Consider the following 7,500-nt stretch of genomic DNA (forward strand, 5'->3'; position numbering starts at 1 on the left):
CCTCCTCCTCCTCCTCCTCATCCTCCTCCTACTCCTCCTCCTCCCTCCTCATCTTCCTCCCTCCTCCACACCCACCACCACCTCCTCCTCCTCCTCCTCTTCCTCCTCCTACTCTCTCCTCCTCCTCCTCCTCCTCCGCCTCCTCCTCCTCCTCCCCTCCTCCTCCTCCTCCTCCTCCCCCACCTCCACACCCACCTCCCACCACCACCATCCTTCTTCTTCTTCTTCTCTCTTCTTCAATTTTTTTCTTCACTTCTTCTTCATCTCTCTTCGTCTTTCTTCGTCTTTCATTCTTCTTGTTCTTCTTCTTCTTCTTCTTCTTCTTCTTCTTGCCTCCTCCTCCTCCTCCTCCCCTTCCCTCTCCCCTCCTCCTCCTCCACCTCCCACCCCCACCTCCAGCCCCTCCACCTCCCACCACCCCCTCCCACCCCCAACCCCCACCTCCCACCTCCACCTCCACCTCCACCTCCACCTCCACCTCCACCTCCACCTCCACCTCCACCTCCACCTCCACCTCCACCTCCTCCTCCTTCTCCTCCTCCCACCTCCACCTCCACCTCCTCCTCCTTCTCCTCCTCCCACCTCCACCTCCTCCTCCTCCTCCTCCTCCCTGTGAATTCCTGAGGCGTCGGGGAAGCCGCATATCGATATCGCGGGATCTGGTGACGACATCGCGCCCGTTTAGATTGCGTTGCCTCGCTCTCACGTGGACTTCGTTAGCTCTCCTTTATCTCTTTTTGTTTTTTGTTTGTGTGTGTGTGTTTAGTTTTATGGCTGTATGAGTTGTCTGTACTGATGTGTCTATTTTTTTTTTTTTTTTTCTTAATCTCTCTCTTTGTTTTTCTTTCTTCTGTCTCTATCTATCTATCGCTCTCTCTTTCTCTCTCTCTCTCTCTCTCATATTCGTCGATCATCTCGTTCTCAGCTTCCTCTTCTCCTCTCTTCTCAATCTCTCCTCTACTAACTCTCTCTCTCTCTCTCTATCTATCTATCTCTCTATCTCTCTATCTCTTTCTCTCTTTCCCACACACATTCCCTTTTCCTATATTCATATACCTGTCTACCTGTATACCTATCTGTTTATATACCTGTCTAAATCTATCCATATATCTATATCTATCTATGTCTATCTGCATCAATCCATCTATCTACCTACCTCCTGAAAGAGAGCAAAATTCATCCAATTAATCCAACACAAACGTACGCATATATTACTATTACTCGATACCACCCGTTGGGTGTGTCCCTTTACCCACCCCTTTTTTTTCCCTTTTCCCCTTCCCCCCCCTCTCCCAGTCCCTCTCTCTAACCATCCTCCCCCCTCCCCCCTCCCAGTCGTCCCTCTCTTCTCTCTACCTCCCCTCGCCCTCCCCCCCACCCCAGTTCCCCTCTCTCTTCCTACCTCCCCTCCCCTCCCCCCCCCCTACCTCCCCCCCCTCCTCCCCCCTCCCTTCTCCCTCTCTCCGATACTCCACCCCCTCCACCCCCCCCCTCTCCAGAGCCCCTCTCCTCTACCTCGCCCTTCCTCCCTCCTCCCCCCCCCCAGTCCTCCTCTCTCCCCCCCCCCCCCCCCCCCAGTCCCTCTCTCTACCTCCCCCTCCCCCCACCCAGTCCCTCTCTCTACCTCCCCCTCTCCCCCCTCCCCGCCTCCCATCCCCTCGTCTCCCATCCTCACCTAGTATTCCTCTCCCCCCCCCTAACCCCTAACCCCCTCCTCCTCCATCCCCATCCCCTCCTTTCACCCCACCCCCTCTCTGCTACTGACCCCCCTCCTCCCTCTCCTAACCCCTTCCTTACCTCCTCCTCCTACCTCCTCTCCACCTCCCCCTCCCCTCCTCCTCCCTCCCCAAATTAAAAAAAAAAAAAAAAAAAAAAAAAGCTAAAACTAAAATTCCCTTTTGATTAAAGATGACTAAGTCAGCGAGCTTTATGACTCCCTCCTGTTCCGCTTCATTAACATTTAGATGTGGCTTTTTCGCCTAGCAGGTAATCGAGTCAAACCCGTTTTCTGTTTCAAGGTTCATGCCGGAAATGGAATTGGATTCGTCTCCTTCTGTTTTTTTTGTTTTTTTTTTTTTTGTCTCACTCTCTTTCTGTGTCTCTTTCTGTCTCTCTGATTTTCCTGTCTCTTTATCTTTCTTTGTCTTTCTTTGTCTCTCTTTGTCCCTCGATTTCGTTTCTCATTGTCGTCTTTTGTGTCTGACTATCTCTCTCTGTTTCTCTTTGTTTCTTTCTGTCTGTCTCTTTCTGTATGTTTCTCTCTATTTCTCTTTGTTTTAGCTCTCTCTTTTGTTTCTCTCTCTGTTTTTTTCTTTCTTTCTTTCTTTCTTTTTGCTCTCTTTCTCCCTCTCTGTTATTCTTTGTGTCTGTCTGTATCTGTCTCTCTGTCGCTCATCGTTTCTGTCTGTCTCTCTATCTCTCTATGTCTTATTCTGTCTATCTATGTCTTTTTCTCTTTCTCTTTTTTGTATCTCTCTCTCTCTATCTATCTATCTATATAGCTATTTGTGTCTGTCTGTGTCTCTGCTCCAAGCTCCAAGCTATAAGTTATCATTTTTCTTTTCTAATAAAAAAGGGGTTGTGAAAAAGTTTGTGTCTGTCTGTGTCTCTGCTCCAAGCTCCAAGCTATAAGTTATCATTTTTCTTTTCTAAGTTCTAAGCGACAAAAAAAAAAAAAAAAAAAAAAAAAAAAAAACATAGTTACCTCACATACCTCGCCGTAGAGTGTGAAGACCTACGCATGACAAGGCGGATAATTGAAGGAGATGGAATGAGAGGAATAATGGAAGGACATAGAAAGGAGAGAGAGAGAGGAATGGAATACATGGAGGAAGAGGGGAAAGAAAGAGGGTCGGGGGATAGAGAATGAGGGGAGAGGGACAGGAGGAAGAGAAGAGAGGAAAGAGGAAGAAAGGAAGGTCAAAGAAAGGGAAGGAGGGGAATAAAGACCTGAGGGAAGAGATAAGGGGAGAGAAAGTTTGGGAACAGAAAAGGAGGGAGAAGGGAAGAGGGAAGAGGGAAGAGACGGAAGAGGAAGGGAAGGGAATATAGGAGAAGATGGAAAATAAATGGGGGACAAAGAAGAAGGAAGAAAGATCACGTAGGAGAATAAGGAACAGAGAATATAACAGAGGGAAATAATGAGGAGGAAGAGAGAGAGAGGTGAGAAAGTGGTAAAAGGGCAGGGAAGGAGGAGGGAAGAGGGAGAAGAAGAAGCAGAAGGAAAGAAAAGAGGAAAGTAAGAGGGAATAGAGCGAGGGGCGAGGAAGGAGAAGGAAGAAAGTAGGAGAGGAGGAAGGAGAAAGAAAAAAAAAGGGGAAAGAAGAAGGAGAGGGTAGACAGAAGAGGGAAGCGGAAGGAAAGAGAAGAGGAAGGAAAGAGAGAAAGAGAATAAAGAAGACAGGAGAAGTAGATACAGAAGAAGAAGAGAAAGAAGGAAGACAGAAGGAAGAATGAAGAGAGGAGAAGAAAGGAAAGAAGAAAAAGGAGAGAGAGAAAAAGGGAGATAGGAAGGAGAAAGAAAGAAAAGACGAAAGGAAGAGGGAATCGAGCAAGGGACGAGGAAGGAAGAGGGAGAGGAGGAGGGAATCGAGCGAGGGACGAGGAAGAAAAGAAGAAAGAAGAAGGAGAGGAGGAAGGAGAAAGAAAGAAGAGGGAATAGAACGAGGGACGAGAAAAGAGAAAGAAAGAAAAGAGGAAGGGAAGAGGGAATAGAGCGAGGGACGATGAAGGAGAAGGAAGGAAGAGGGAGAGGAGGAAGGAGAAAGAAAGAAGAGGGAATAGAGCGAGGGACGAGGAAGAAAAGAGGAAAGAAGAAGGAGAGGAGGAAGGAGAAAGAAAGAAGAGGGAATAGTGACGAGTGACGAGAAAGGAGAAAGAAAGAAAAGAGGAAAGGAAGAGGGAATAGAGCGAGGGAAGAGGAAGGAGAAGGAAGGAAGAGGGAGAGGAGGAAGGAAGAGGGAGAGGAGGAAGGGGAAGCAACTGGTAATTAAGCGAGCGTTTAATCATCTTCGGCTGCCGGGACGCCGATATACGACCGGCAGCCGGAAGAATCACCGTAATTAGCACAGATCCCGGATGCCCTCCCTACCCCCAGCCTCCTTCCCTCCTTCCCTCCTTCCCTCCTTCCCTCCTTCCTCCTGCTGCAACCCCCCCCCCCTTCCTTCCTCCGTCCTCCGATCCCTACGTTCTCTTCTTCCTTCCCTCTTCCTCTCACCCCAACCCTACCTCCCTCCTCCCTCCCTCCCATCCCTCCCATCCCCACCCAACTTCCCTCCTCCCTTCTATACCCACACTAATTTCCACCCCCTGCCTCCCTCCCTCCCTCCCATCCCTCCCTCCTTCCTTCATTCCCATCCCCTCCGTCTTCCCTCCTTCTTTCCTTCCTTTCCATCCGCTCCCTCCTCCCTCCTTCTTTCCTTCCTTTCCATCCGCTCCCTCCTCCCTCCTTCTTTCCTTCCTTTCCATCCGCTCCCTCCTCCCTCCTTCTTTCCCCTTTTTCTCCCTTTCCTTTTTCATTATCTTTCCTTTCCTTTCCATCCGCTCCCTCCTCCCTCCTTCTTTCCTTCCTTTCCATCCGCTCCCTCCTCCCTCCTTCTTTCCTTCCTTTCCATCCGCTCCCTCCTCCCTCCTTCTCATCACCTCCCTCTCTCCTTCCCTCCTTCCTTCCCATCCCCTCCCTCCCTCCCTCCCTCCCATCCCTCCTTCCTCCCCATCCCCTCCCTCCTTCCTCCCAATCCCCTCCCTCTCTCCCTCCTTCCCTCCTTCCCTCCTTCCTTCCCTCCCTCCCACCCCCTCCCTCCCTCCCTCCCTCTCTCCTCCCCATCCCCTCCCTCCCTCCCTCCCATCCCCTCCCTCCTTCCTCCCCATCCCCTCCCTCCTTCCTCCCCATCCCCTCCCTCCTTCCTCCCCATCCCCTCCCTCCTTCCTCCCCATCCCCTCCCTCTCTCCCTCCTTCCCTCCTTCCCTCCCTCCCTCCCTCCCATCCCTCCCTCCCTCCCTCCCTCCCTCCCTTCTGTCCTCCACTCCCTCCCCTCCCTCCTTGCCATCCCCTCCCTTCCTCCTTCCCCTCCCTCCCTCCTTCCTTCCCATCCACTCCCTCTCCCTCCCTCCCTCCCTCCCTCCCTCCCCCCTCCCTCCCTCCCTTCTCTCCCTCTACCTCCCCATCCTAGCTCTCGCCCTTTCCCCGCTCCTTTCCTTCCTCCTCCCTCCCTCTTTACTTCCTCCTTCTTCACCTCTCTTCCCTATCACTCATCCTCCACCCTCCCTTCCTTCTTTTCCCCTATCTCTCCCCTCTTCCCTCCGCTCCCTTAACCCTCCTCTGTCCCTCTTTTCTTTCCTTCTACCACTTACTCTACCTCCTAATTTCTTCCCGCTCCTTACCTCTTCATTCCTCCCCCTACTTCCCTCCACCCTTACCTCACGCTTTTGCTACATATTATAAATGTTCCCCACTTTCCTCCTTCTCGTTCCCCCCCTCCCTCCCTCCCTCCCTCCCTCCCTCACTCGTTCTCATTCATCCTGGCTCAACCTGCTTTATTCTTAATGGGATTAAGAACGGCCCGCCGCCCTTTACTCAGAGCCTCCTCCTCGAGACTCATTCGTTTTACTCATTTTTACTCATCTTCTTCTGCGCTTAATGGGATTAGGGTTCGTCTTCTTATTTCTTTTCTCTCTCTTTTTCTTTTATTTTTTTCTTTCTTTTTTTCTTTCTTCTTCTCTCATTTCTTTTCTCTCTCTTTTTCTTTTATATTTTTCTTTCTTTTTTTATTTTTTTATTTCTTCTTCTCTTATTTCTTTTCTCTCTCTTTTTTTTTCTTTCTTTCTTTCTTTCTTTCTTTCTTTCTTTCTTCTTCTCTTATTTCTTTATCCATCTTTGGTCTTTGGTCCTTGATTGTCTCTTTTGCTTCGTCTTTCTCTTTCTTCTTTCCTCTATTTCCTCCTTTTCTTCTTCATTCTTCTTCCTTGTCTTCCTCCTCCTGGTCTTCTTCTTCCTCCTTATCGTCCTACTCTTACATTTCTCCTTCTTTTCCTCCTCTTTCTTCTCTCCTTCTTCCCTCCTCTTCCTCCTCCTCTTCTATTTTTCCTTCTCCTCATCCTCCTCATCCTTTTCTTTCTCCTCCTTTCCCTCCTCTTTCTTGCCTCCTTCTTCCCTCCTCTTCCTCCTCTTCTTCTATTTTTCCTTCTCCTCATCCTTTTCCTTCTCCTCTCTTTTCCCTCCTTATTCCCTCCGCTTCCACCTCTTTTTCCTGATTTCCACCTCTTCTTCCTTCTTACGTCGTACCCCCCCCACCCCCTCTCTCCCCTCCCCCCCACCCCCCCCATTCCTCCCCTTCCCCTCTTTTTTCTCTTACTCCTCACCTCCCTTCTTCGAGCCCCGTTTCTTCTTCCCCTTTATACCCCTTACCCTCATACCCCACCCTTTTTTCCCCTTTATCCCCTCTTCACCCCCGCCAGGTCCCTCAATCCCCCTACTTCCCCCATTACCACCCAATATTCCTCCCTACCCCTCCCTCTCCCTCTCCCATACCCCTTTCCCCCCTCCGCATACTTGCCCTCACCCTCCCCCCACTTTGCCCTTTCCTCCTCTTTATTTCCTTCCTTACTTAACCCACCACCCCCCTCCCACTCTCCTTGTTCCTCTCCCCTCTAACCCTCCCCCTCCCCCTATCCCTTACCCCTACGTTTTCCCCCCTCCCCCCCAATACCTTTCTTCCCTTCCCACTTCACCCCCCCCCCCTCTCTCACCTCCCCATTAGCCCCTGTCCCTCATCCCCTGTACCCCTCCTCTCTACACTACCCGCCCCTCCCTTCTTACTCACTTGCCCTATTTCCTATTCGTCCCCTCCCCCTCCCCCTTCCCCCCCCCCGCCCCCGCAAACCCCCCCCACCCCCCCCCCCAACCCTCCCCCGCCCCTACCTTCCCTCCTCTTTCAACATCCAGTCCTTACCCCTACCCCCTATCCACCCCCACCCACCCACCCCAAGCCTCAACTCCCTACCCCTTCCCCTTCTATTCTAATCTTTCTCTTCTTCCCTTCCTTTCCGACCCCCATCCCCCTTCCCCTTCTCCTTCCCTCCATATTCCCTACTACCTGGCCACCCCTCTCCCTCCTTCATTCTTCCTTCCTACTCCTACACCTCCTCCCACCCTCACTCCTATTTCCTTTCTTTACTTACACCCCCCCCCCCACCCACCCACTTCCAACCACCCAAATCAAAAATTAAAGTATTAGAAAGACAGAATAGAAGAAAGTGTTCCCCCCCTTAACCTTGCTTCTCCCCCCCTCCCCGAAAAAAGGGAGATAAAAAAAAAAAGTAATATGCAACCTTAATAGTCTCAGCATCAGGAGTGCAATGGTGGGAGACTTAAGAGGTCATAGGGAACATGAGAGGAATTTTGGGTAAAGGTGATGCATGTCAGAGCAATTGAAGTTTGACGCGAGTGAGATGACGTGGGTGGAATTGTGTGTGTACATGTATATATATATATATATATAT

Source organism: Penaeus japonicus, unplaced genomic scaffold (assembly GCF_977035675.1).
Source record: "Penaeus japonicus unplaced genomic scaffold, GWHDUDI00000001_assembly GWHDUDI00000011, whole genome shotgun sequence".
NCBI lineage: Eukaryota > Metazoa > Arthropoda > Malacostraca > Decapoda > Penaeidae > Penaeus > Penaeus japonicus.